Genomic DNA, 11,310 nt, shown 5'->3' on the forward strand with positions numbered 1-11,310 from the left:
GTGGTGATGGAGGAGGGCACTTGTGGGGAAGAGCACTGGGTGTTGTATGGAAATCAATTTGACAATAAAATATTAAAAAAAAAGAGAGACATGTTCCTCTGACTCTGCAAACTGAAAGCAGAACTGGGTTAGTGAAGGAAGAACCTTCCTTCAGTTTCCATTTGATTTCTGTATTGGGAGAGAGAAAAAAGAGACAATTCGGCTTGTCTTAATTATGCATGAGGCCTGAGTCCCTTACTTATTAATTAGCATATATGAATGAATAGATGGCTGTCACAGAGTTGATACTCCTGATGCTCTCTAATTGCCAGCCACAGCAGTCTCTAGAATACTGAGCAAGCTAATGGAGGCACCACAGTGATGCACTGTTGCCGTCAGGAGCCGAACATTAAGCCCGGAGTTCTTTACACGGTTGTCAGCACATATCCTCATTTCTCTTTTTTAAATGTTTATTTATACTTGAGAGAAAGAGACAGAGTCAGAGTACTAGCAGGGGAGGGGCAGGGAGAGAGGGAGACACGGAATCTGAAGCAGGCTGCAGGCTCTGAGCTTTCAGGACAGAGCCCGATGTGGGACTCGAACTCACAAACCATGAGATCATGACCTGAGCCAAAGTCAGACGCTTGAGCAACTGAGCCATCCAGGGGCCCCTCATGTCCTCATTTCTAATAAAGAAAGAACAAAACCTCTCACTATCTCATGGCCACAGGTAACAGCATTAAATGCCTCAAACTAACATTATAAAGTTGAGGGAACTTTACAAGTGAATGTGCTGAGGTTTTATTGTTTGTGGCCTGATTAATATACCTCTTCCTACAACAATTAAATTTTCTGGTTCAAATATGATTTTGGCTTTCTACATAGTTTAGTACATTTGTGGTGCATATTAATATATGAGAATACAATCATTATGTAATGCATTTCATGTTCAGTCAATTGGATTATCTTCTAGTTTAAACCCCTGATTATAATATCTATTAGAGAGAGGGAGGGAGAGGAGGGGCAGCTGGGGCAGGGGTGTTGGGGGGTGGGGGGTGAAGGAGATTGAGAGACAGTGGGGGGTGGAGAGAGTTGGGGCTCAGGACTATAATTGAAAGCTAAGAGGATGTTTCATTACCACCCAGATATGATCCCATTCTACCTATAATTTCATGAGGAAAAAAAGAGCACTTTATGTTCTATTAATTCCAAAGAATTTTTTATTGTTTATAATATTTTTATAATATACCCTGTAAAGGTAATAAATTGCGTCATTTTCCATTTGGTTTCAACACTCTGTCTAATCAGCTTGCGGATAACGAGGACCATTATGAAGTAGCAATGCAATCTTGAATACACGTGGAAACAGTGAGCGCCACAAATCTGCCTGCCTATTACTTTCAGCGAAGCTGATAATCAAAACTGCCTCTTATAAAAAGTACCGCATATTATAGCTTCAGAGAATTCAGGTGCTATCTCAGAGAACTGCCATGCATAACTGTGCACGAAGGTCGAAATAACCAACATAGCATGCGATGGGCTGCCTAAGGGAAGGGAGATTTTTTCCGATCTTGCAGAGGCCCACGAGGCCATAACCCAGCAGTATTGCAGGGTAATAGGACAAACCCCAAGGAAGTTAGCTCAAGAAAGGGAGGATGGACCTAAGCAATTATAAGAAGTCACTAACACTGAACTCTTTTATATGCATGATTTCAGTGGTTTCCAACTGCATTAAATAGAATATTGTCCAGTTGTTTGAACAGAAAAATAGAATAATTGGTTTCTTTCCCATAAAAAGAAAGCATGGTGACTCAGGCCAGGATGGGTGGTACACAACTAGGAGTGATTCTGGATCACAGTGTCATTGCTCTATCTTTCTCGATGAACTTCTTCAATTCATGGAGCAGGCCTTGAATGGCCGCTCCAGCTTCAGATCCAATGTTTGCAGCCAGCAGGAGAGGGATGGTAAATGAAGATGGGAAGGTTAGAGAAATGGTGGTACATGAAGTAACACCTACAAGGAGGGCGATGATGACCTTTGGTCTACCTCAGGTAGATGTTGAGCAGGAGATGGAAGGGCGGGGAGACAACCCACATGCTGAGTTTCGGGTGTTGGTATAGGACATATACATTGATTACATGTGCAGCTAACTTGCAGTTAATAGGAAGCTAACAGATTATTTAAAAACCTCAACTGTCTATAAAAGTAAAATACTTTCCAAAATTAACTTCATCAATGTGAATATGATCGAAGAGGGTTGATAATCCTAGTCCAGCCTGTCTCAGAGGGTCACTGTGAAGATTTGAGGAGCTAGATTAGATAGGAAAGTGATTTGTAAATTACAGCATGGTAACAAACAGGAGTAAGTGACACGGCTTAGGGAGGTTTAATAGGTATATAGATACTGGTGGCCAGCTGCTAGAGGACAAAATCAGCTCAAATAAAAAAGCGCTGAGTGTTAACATAGAGGGACTGTGAGTGACAGAACACAATTTACTTTAGAACTGCCTTATTGGTATAACTTGGAAACAAATCAAATCAGGGCCAAGATATATGAATTGAACTATCAGTAGATTGCAAAATGGATTTTGCCCTTAGCCTTCAAAATGTAGCACACCTTCTAGAGTCACACAGGATAGAAAGCATTCCATTTTCTGTGTCTATTAGGAAGAGATTTATCTTTTGTCCCTCATTGCCTAGTGCCTCACACCACAGGAGTTACCCCATTATGGTGTTCTTTCTTTTGAAACACTGGATAATGAGAATGAACTAGATATATCCCACGAAATAGCTTTTGCAGATTTAAAAATAAGGATTGCATCTGGCTCATTAAAAAATCTTTGTGGAAGAATTTCCATTGAAAGAAGCATATTTAAAGCAGTTATGTGAGAAGAGTAATATGTGAAAATTTTATTATTCTATAAGTACACATACTATAGTTGAGGAACGTTACAGGGAAAATTATTACATGAGATGAAAGAGTTAACATGCAGTTGAAAGTACATCTCCTATCTACATAATGAAACAGTAGAAAGTAATCATTATTTAAAAGTGCATGGCATAGACGAAATGAATAGGGTCATTTTCATAATGTCTTTGTGGGTTATGAGCCAAATCTTCCCTAAGAGTATGAAAAAATGAAAATGAAAAAGTCACTCAGTTTCCTGAAGCTTCTCTCATATGTAACTGCACAATTAGCCAGGGATAATATCCAGTTGTTTCTAAACTACCTATATCTTTACACACTCAAAAAAAGCATTTCACCAAAACATCAGCCACCAGCATTGCAGAGATCATCTATTCCAAATTTTACTTTGTCGATGACAAAACTAAGGCTCAGAGACTGGAAGCAACTTACCCAAGGTCACGTGTCTAGAGTAGAGCTGGGATTAAAGCTGAGGGCTATTTTCAACCCACCACACGTAGTCATACCTATATTTTTGGTCTTATATATTGTTTTTTCTACCAAATCCTCTGAAATTGGAAATGTTGTTTCCCTAAATGTATCCTTCAACAAAAGCAAGCATAACTCAAATTTGTCTGTCTACTAGGCCCTCCACGTAGCTAGTAAGACAAATGGGCAAAATTGAATTGAATTGAAATAATCAAAAGTTATTAACAAAACAGAATGTCACTGCAAGTAACTCAGTGAATTTGCACATGGAATGTATGAATTTTTTTAACGCACAATTCCCATAGGTTCTGTATATTTCAGGATAACTTCTCCTTTTGAAAATCTGCCTGACTGAGGATATTGTTTAAAATCACAGGTTGTTTTTGTGATTTATAAAATATCCAGAAAAACAAAGATAGGAAAAGGAAAATAACTCTGCAGCATTTCTAAAACCAGAGGGTGACTGGATTATAATGGTCTACATATTTTAAGGCAATAACTTTTTAAAATTAAATAGGATAATAACAATCTCTTAAAAAAGCATCGTGTAACATGTGCTTGAGAAAATTACATGTGAAGTTCTAGAATATTAATTTTAAAAGAGAAATAAATATTTGATGTTCTAGGGATCAGCTCCACTTAACACCTTGAGAATGGATTCAGACTCAAAGCACAATCTACCAATATAGGATGTTTGTCTTATAATTTCATAAATGCACTCAAAAGCCTAAGAAAGACATTACTATTAGACTATGCGCTGTATTATCTGTCTAGTTACCAAAAGGGTAGGGATGCCTTTACCCCCAGGGCATGGTACAGTACTGCTTAGAGTACTCCCTTCTTGGTGGAGCTGCTCCACTTGGACCATTTTCCCAAATACACATGGTTATTGGCTCAGTGCGGGTGATGCACTCCGTCGTGTTGCTCACGGCACACCCTTAGCTGCATGTTCCAGGGTTTAGTAATTGACCCAGATCAGACCACAGTCCTTCCCTAGAATATTTCCAATGTGCATCATGAGCTAGTCTTTCTTTGGTAATAGGACCTATAAAATGAAAAACTTAATAACCAGACACATGGAAAGAAAAACAAATGTAAAATAAAAAGAAATCTCTTCCTCCAGTTGTTCTGAGGCCTTGTCCCTACTGTGGCTTAATGAATAAACCCTTTTGTTACCTTTGTAAAAAAAAAATCCCTATTTTCTTCCAATACTTTACTTTTTTAGCCTAAGTTAATTTGAGGTTCTATCATCTACAAACCAAAGGGTCTTAATCAGTATATCTGTACTTTATGTGGAATTTTCAATAAAGATCTCAACAAAACCTGTTCACTAGAGCAAATCAGACATTTATAATATTTTCCAGTAAAGAAAGCCACGTGAGTAAATTTCACATGCTTATAGGAAGTGAATCAGAATGAGATGATCTCATTTACTATTTCTTTTATATATTTTTAACTCATTAAAACTTCACTTAAAGCAGAACTTTTAATGTATCCATTTTTTTTCTTTTTCTCAGAGCTTTTCGGAGAAGGAGAGGGTAAGGTTCTATTTACTTGAATGGGGGAGAATTTGAGGAGAAACATTTAATAGCCCATTTCTCACTTTTTGTTCAAAACTTTATCTGATTGATTGTAAATCTCTTGAAAGTGTCTCTGCCAAATTCTTACTAAAATAATAAAGAAGGCATAGGAATAGGGAAAATTAAAAATAAATAATTTTTAAAAATTGATTGTAATTCCTAATAACTATAAGATCAGCACATCTGGATGAAGACGCCCAATTAGTGGTATAAACATGCTTCTCCCCCCACTTCCCCATAAGACAGCTTGGATTGCTTGATAGCAAAGAGGAAGCATTTCTGGCCTGTGTTTGGTAACACTAATTCTGGAGGGGTCACTTCTTACTTGAAGATGAATAAAGGAAAAAATCGAGGCCCGTGCAAAACCACTGAAGAGCAACCAGAAGGAAATTTAATAATAAGGACTCAGAAGAACATACTTTTATAATTCTCATGCTACTGAAAATTATCTACTACAGAATCCCAAGAAATTTTTAGTAAACAATTTGGCAACTTTTATAGATGACAAGAAAACATGGGTCCCCTCTCTCTGTCTCTCTGTCTCTGTCTCTCTCATCTATCTATCTATCTATCTATCTAGTTCCATCTATATAGTTGCAAATGGTAAGATTTCATTTTTTACTCAGCAATCAAAAAGGAAGTGGACATTCTAAAGTTGATTTGGCATAATAAATGGCCAAGAATTACCTACAATTTTCAAAGCAAAGTAACAAAGTTTGAAGAATTCAACTAGATATTAAAATTTGGTTTTAATAGACAATATTTCACTGATGCGATACTAGCACAAATTGAAGAGACGTATTGACATCAGTAAGCAACATATGTTTTTGCCTTTCAAACTCATAAAGATTTTCTAAAGGATAGTATTTAATGTTGATAAGTGTGGGGTAAGATGGCTATTTCAAGGCACTGTACAAGAAAATGATACATTCTTTCTGGAGCTCAATTTGACAAAGCATATTATAAGTCTTATAAATACACATATGATCAGATGTAGGATTTCCAGTTCTAGGATACGTTCTAAGAAAGTTGTGAGAAAGAAAACTAAAGATTTACATATAAAGATACGTATGTGAGCCTTATTCATAATAACTAAACAGTAAAATAGTCTAAATGTCTAGCAATAATGTCTCATTAAATAAAATATGGTTCGTTCATATAATGAATTATGTAGACTCTAATAAATACTAATTGAATAAATTAGTATCAACTCAATAAAAATCATGGAGGAAAATGTTTAATGGAATGGGAAAATGCTGGTGAAATAAAAATAAAAAGATAATTACGTTAAAATATAATACTACTTGTATTACTTATGTAACATCGTACATATTGACAAGAAAAAATATCTGGAAAATGCATTAAAATTGTATACAGTGCATTATCCATGGTTTTTCTTTTTTATTCCATATTTAAAAAAATATACAATTAATATGTATCATTTTCATACAAGTAACAAAGAAAAGCATTATTTTGAAGTTGCTCATTGTCTTTAATCAGGGAATTCTTTCTCTGGGCTCTGTTCCATTATTCTGGAACTAATATGTACATATGATTGTTTTAATTGGCCTCCTATCATTTATATTGGTTTATGAATAGGTTGACTGCAGCTTGTGATTAGTCCTAATTTATGCCAATTTCCTGTTATAATTATCAATAACCCCAGTTCACTTCCCAAAACGTCTCAGCTTGCACAATGAAGTCTATGTTTGGCCGCTCAATTTTATTTATTTTTAAAAAAATTCTAATGTTTATTTATTTTTGAGAGAGAGAGAGAGAGCAGTGGAGGGGCAGACGAGGTGGGAGACACAGAATCCAAAGCAGGCTCCGGGCTCTGAGTTGCAAGCGAACAGCCCATTGTGGGGCTTGGACTCATTAACTGTGGGATCATGACCTGAGTTGAAGTCAGATGCTCAACCAACTGAGCCACCCAGGTGCCCCTGGTGGCTCAATTTATAAGAGCAATTTTGTTATCAGCACCATCATCCACACTTCACACTTAGGGTTCACCATAAGGACTGTTTTAAGTGTTGCATTTCTCCAACACAATTCATTGCTAGATGAACAATTAGAGAACATATATGAATATTGCATCGGCATTGAAAGTAAGACTGGTCTCATAGACGATATATGATGTGCCACTTCTGCAAAAAAAACCCTGTAAAGCTATTTTTAAGAGGCAAATGGGGGGTACAAATCCAATAGAAGACTGTGACAGTATTCAAGAGGAAGACAAAGGCACGAGAGACATTTTAGATTTTCCCGGCTATAGGGAAAGATAACCAAATCCTCGGTAAATTAAGATCTAACTTCTGTAAAAGTAAATGCAATCTCATGACTACAAGTGCTTTCCTGAGGCCTTGCAGACCGTGTTAACCTTAGCCTTCATTGTCCCCTAAGGTGAGCAGAAGTGATAAAGTAAAAATCTCTTTGCAAGGTAGTAATTGTTGCCATTCCAGGGTGGTAACCACAAAGAAATCTATTTTTCAATTGTATAGTATTATTTTTTTTCTTTTTCACCTTCACACTAACCTCAACGCACTGCTGCCTCTGTTACATCTTAAATGCAGCAGACAAACTACTATTTTAGCTGATTTAAGCTTTCACTGCGACTTCAAACGTTTGTGTGCCATTGCCATCCTTGGGAGTCTTACTAATGGAAGAGATTATTAGGGAGAATAAAAGGCTAATCATTAAATTACTCTTTCTCCCAAACCTCTTTCTTCAGTGGCCCCTTGCTACACAACATTGGTTACTCCGCCGATAATTAATAAACTACAAAAAGAAGCCTCTTCTATGAAACCACACTACAGGACATTTTTCAAAAACAGTACCTGTGATGACTCAGGCAACAGGTTAATAAAACTAATTTTTCCTGAGGGTTTCAGACAATTTAGTGTAATTATTTTCTTCCATCATTTTCATTTGCATGGCTAAAAACAACTCAAAGTGTTCTAGGTTGGTAGCTAGGGCAGTGCACTGAGTGAGTGCCTATGATGTAATTATGAAAGCACCCTGGAGGATATATTATTTAGCAAACAAAAGGGGGAACGTGTAGCACCCCACATAATTACTGGCCTATCTTCTCTAAAGGGCCTTAGTTTGAGCCCTGTTGCTTCCTGTCAGTTCAGAATTATGATCTGTGAAATTGAAAGTCAGTTGCTGAATTTCAATGTGCTGGCTACCTGTTGCTCCCACCTCTGATTTTGTTACCCTAGGAAGAAGGAGACTGTTTTGTAATTCCTCCATGTTTCTCTTTGAAATCTCTTCACACACTTTGGGGGAAAGGCTCGTAATCAGTATAGAAACGTTTCCCAAACATATCTGTACAAATGATTTTTGTGTGTGTACTACTTTAATTAAGGTTAACCTATGGGTATTCTCTGGACTGAATGTGCTACCCTCCACCCAACTTCATATGTTGAAACCCTTCCAATGTGATGGTATTTGGAGGTGGAGCCTTTGCAAGGCAATTATGTAATAGGGTTGGAACTGAATGGGATTACTGCCCTTCTAAGAAGAGACTAGAGAGCTAGCATCCTCTGATATCCCCATGTAAGGCTGCCAGGAGAAACAGGCAGTTCTCTGTAGAACTCAACCATGTGGCTGCCTCGTCCTGAGCTTCCAGCCTCCAGAGCTGAGGGAAATACATATCTGTTGTTTATAAGTCACCCAGTCAATGGTATTTTGTCAGCCCAAGCTTACTAAGGTAGGTGTTTTTAAGGACTATAACTCCAGCTTCCCATGTACTAATTACTCGTTGTTACTTTCCAAATTAAGCACAAACTCTTCAACCTGATATTCAAGGAATTTTCACAATAAAACTTCAACTGCATATTTCTGGTTTGTCACCACTACCCACTCAAACCCCACACTTTGGTCAAATAGCCATTTGGAGGATATCTGATTTCTCTGATAACAGGCTCAGATACTCCCAAAGTCCGCTGCAGAAAATAATTATAAAATTGCTACCTAATATAGAAAGTCACTGCCTGAAGGTACAAGAGTGTCAACAGCAGCAGATTATGGTAAGGAGCATATTCTCAGAAAGGGGGAGGTCTAGGTAGCTGTATGAAGTTCCTGCTTTTGTGTATTTTATCCTGAGATTAAGTGCAGCTACTAGTGTGATGCATAAAATGGTAGAGGCACTAGGGGAAAAATCACTTATTTTGGTCTTTTTTGATCTTTTCTGGTCTGTCTGGCCAGAGGATCTGAAGTTTTTAAAATTCACTTGATGGACTGGACAGCTAAATGGAGATTACAGAAAGGTATATGTGAACTGTAAAATAAATCAGTAGAAATTATTCAATGTGCCCAGGGTAGAAAACAGTATGGAGGTTTCTGAAAAGATTAAAAATAGAATTACCATATGATCCAGTGATTCCACTACTGGGATTTACCCAATGAATACAAAACATTAATTGGAAAAGATACATACACCCCTATGTTTACTGCAGTATTATTTAAAATAGTCAAGATACAGAAGCAACCTGAGTGCCCACCAAAGATGGATGGATGAAGATGAGGTATATATACAATGGAATATTATTCAGCCATAAAAAAGAATGATATACTGCCATTGGCAACAACATGGATGGATCTAAAGGGTATAATGTTAAGTCAAATAAGTCAGCCAGAAAAAGACAAATACCATATTTCACTCATGGGTGAAACTGAAGAAACAAAACAAATGAAAAAAAAAAAACAAGTAAAAAAAGAGACAAACAAAAAACCAGAATCCTAAATGCAGAGAACAAACTGCTAGTTGCCAAAGGGAGGTAGGTGGTGGGATGGGTGAAATAAGTGAAGGGGATTAAGAGTCCGCTTATCATGATAAGCACCGATTAATGTATAGAGTTGTTGGATCATTATATCATACACCTGAAGCTAATATAATACTCTATGTTAATTAAACTTCAATTAAAACATTGAAAAATCTTGAAAAAGAGGAAAATGTATTAGGAATCCTCTGAATAACAAATCCTTGTGTAACAACAGAATGCTTAGAATGCTGAATAAAATATTTCTATTCTTTATTAACTTTTATGATGGATTTTATGTTTAATATGTCATAATTTAAAATTCCAAAAATATGCAAAAGAAAATACATGTGATTTTAACCATCAAAAAAGGAAAAAAGGTATTCATTGGGATAAGGAAAAAGAAAAGATATAAAAATAAACAAATTGAAGCTCTGTTAACTAATGGATAATACTGAACTTTCCAGCATAAGTGTAATTGACATTCCAGAACAAAGGAGAAAGAACGAGACAGAAAAAAATTACTTGAAGAAATAAAGTCAGACAGAAAAATTTTGCATACACAGGATGCTTCAAGAAAACAGAGCAGAATAAACACATAATAGTCTTATTTTTGAAAATTAATTACAACAAAGCCTGAAAATAGCAAAAGAAAAATGATGAATTACATACAAGGGAACAATGATCTGATTAAAAACTGACTTCTGATCAGAAACAATGAAGGCTAGAACAGATGGAACATCTTTTAAAATAAAGGAAAAAAAAGTCAGTATAAAATTCTATATGCAGCAAAAATATCTTTGAAGAATAAAAGCAAAATAAAGGGATTTTCCAAGAAAAGAAAACAAAAAGAATTCATCACTAGCATATTTGTACTAAAAGAAGTACCAGTAAAAATTCTTCAGGCTCAAGGGAAATTATACCAGATAGAAAGTATCAACCTCAAAAAAAAGAAAAAGAATAAAGAACATCTTTAATGGTAAATGACAAAAGTACATGCAAAAGACTATTATTTTGGCTTTTCTCCCCTCTTAATTTTTTTTATATACATAACTATTGAAAGAAAAATATATAGCATTGCCTTGTGGTGTTTAATGTAAGTAGACTTAATACATACAACAACTCAAGAATAACATATTTAACACTAGAATAAAGGAAGGAGTGGTGCAGGTAGCCCTTGACTATTGGAATGTTTTTTATATTTTATGTAAAGCGGTAGAATATTAACTGTAAATGAATCGCAAAAAGTGAAGGATGTACAGGAAAATTTCTAGAAGAAACTAAACATGTGCCAATAAGTCAAGCTAAAACCCAATAAGAAGAGTAAAATATAATCCTGAAACTATAGTTACTCTCATTAAAAGGCAGGAAAGAAGTAACTAAGGGACAATAAAGCAAAGAACACCAAAACAAACAAAATGACATAAGAGGAAATGAGTAGATTCAGACTCACTTGGAGTTTGCTGGGGCTGCCATGATGAAGTAGCACAGATTCAGCAGCTCAGACTCCAGAAATGTACCTTCTCACTGTTCTGGAGATGGAAGTGTGAGATCATCATGTCAGCAGGGTTGTTTCTTCTAAGGTTTCTCTCCTTA

This window comes from Suricata suricatta, chromosome X, assembly GCF_006229205.1.
Source record: "Suricata suricatta isolate VVHF042 chromosome X, meerkat_22Aug2017_6uvM2_HiC, whole genome shotgun sequence".
NCBI lineage: Eukaryota > Metazoa > Chordata > Mammalia > Carnivora > Herpestidae > Suricata > Suricata suricatta.